Here is a 1,922-nt window from a genome sequence, read left to right as displayed (position 1 = left end):
CGCGTCACTACCCAAGGTACACGGTTGCAATTTGCATACAAATGTTAAGATAGATTCGAGAGAGAGAGAGAGAGAGAGAGAGAATGGGGAGAGGGATGAGTGTCAGTCAGGCACGACAAGGCAGAGGGAGTAATTTTTTGAGGACAGATCTATGGTGCCTCAAGGGCGAGTCGGAAATTGGTGGCCCAGCGATATGACGGTCGCAAAACCTGGATTTCCCATACCTCAAATATATATCTTAAATGACTTTACCTCGTAACGTTGCCTAAGCGCCACGTGGACCCTAACCATGCCCTAAAACTATTGTTGCCAAAGCGACCTGATCTGGCTTCCGAAGCCCCGAGGGAACGAGTACACGCGCCATGGTGTTTCCACCTCCAGACGAGGCCCAGGTCTGGCAATTAGCTCGAGTTACCGTCCACTTACAGCACCAAGGCACCGGATTTATTTATTTATCTGTGTGTTGTGCAATTTGTATTCTAATGTTGTAACTCTAATAAAGTGTCAAAGGCGCATAATCTAGCATTGCTTCCACTAGTCCATTAGGAAGCTGTATATCAATTAAGAGACCTCTACGAGAGAGAGAGAGAGAGAGAGAGAGAGAGAGAGAGAGAGAGAGAGAGAGAGAGAGAGAAAGAAAGAAAGAAAGAAAGAAAGAAAGAAAGAAAGAAAGAAAGAAAGAAAGAAAGAAAGAAAGAAAGAAAGAAAGAAAGAAAGAAAGAAAGAAAGAAAGAAAGAAAGAAAGAAAGAAAGAAAGAAAGAAAAAGAGACAGACAGACGTAGATGAGTTGGTAGATATGCAGATATTCAGACAGAAAGGCAATGTTAAAGTTCGCCTTGCCCGCACAAGACAACGAAGGACGTTCCAAAAACAACCCGTGATAGGCGAAATCCGTGAAGTAGTAACCTTTACTTTTTTACAATTATTATACAATGAAATACTCTACAATACATTGAAACCAAAGAACAAAACCTTTTTACAGGCCCAAGCATTTGTTTAACAAAAAAAAGTACTGTATAAACGTTTTTTACAAATAAGTACTGTACTGTAAATAATTTTAATCATCAATACGAACTGAAGGCTTCATGGGTTTTAGAGAAAGTTTGCAAACTTAAATTTGGCAAGCTGTTTTACGTACATGTACATATTAAACCGTAACGTTGTTGACACACAGGTATAGAAGAAGCGGAGAGACTGTTTAGTCAATCAGAATGCAAAACACAATGCACAATGCAAATCCGTGAGGCAGCGAGAACGCGAAAAGTGAACCGCGTTATAGCGAGGGTTCACTGTATACCACAATAACAATCCCCTTCACACCGGTTCGCGAGACACCTACGTTCATTAACAGGAACCCTGCGTGTGTGCAGGTGTGCGATCACCCTCTCCGACAGGCCATTGTTCTAGCTCAGTGGAAGAACTCCCATGCTATTACTCTTCTCTGACGCCCAGAACTGCCGCCTGTGCGAGTCCCACCGTCATCAAAAGAGGCGCTAATAATTTATAGCAATCTCTCGCTACTTCTCGTCGTTCTGTCCCAGTAAGCCAGAGGTTGAGCGGCGAATCCAGACCCGGAATACAAGAACGCCAAGCCAGTGTCAAGGAAGTCAGATACCGGCGCGTTGATAAGTGCCTAAATGTGTTGTCAGTTTTCCTTGTCAAAACCATGGAAGCCAGAATCCCGTAATGACTACTGATACGTTTATATCATAAATCATATGATTAATTTACATAGACGTGCAAGTTTGGTCCAGAATACCTGGGAATCACTGATACCCCGAAACCCTTAAATTATGGCCCAGCGCCTTTGTCACGCTGTTTCGGACCCCCCCCCCCTTTCAAACATTCTGGATCCGACACTATTCAGGAAAGTGATGACAAAAATGATAACAAATGCTTATCTTCCTTGTTAGTTTAGTTT

Source organism: Penaeus vannamei, chromosome 35 (assembly GCF_042767895.1).
Source record: "Penaeus vannamei isolate JL-2024 chromosome 35, ASM4276789v1, whole genome shotgun sequence".
NCBI classification, from domain to species: Eukaryota; Metazoa; Arthropoda; class Malacostraca; order Decapoda; family Penaeidae; genus Penaeus; species Penaeus vannamei.
The sequence above is the reverse complement of the archived record's forward strand: the minus strand, read 5'-3'. Positions refer to the sequence as shown.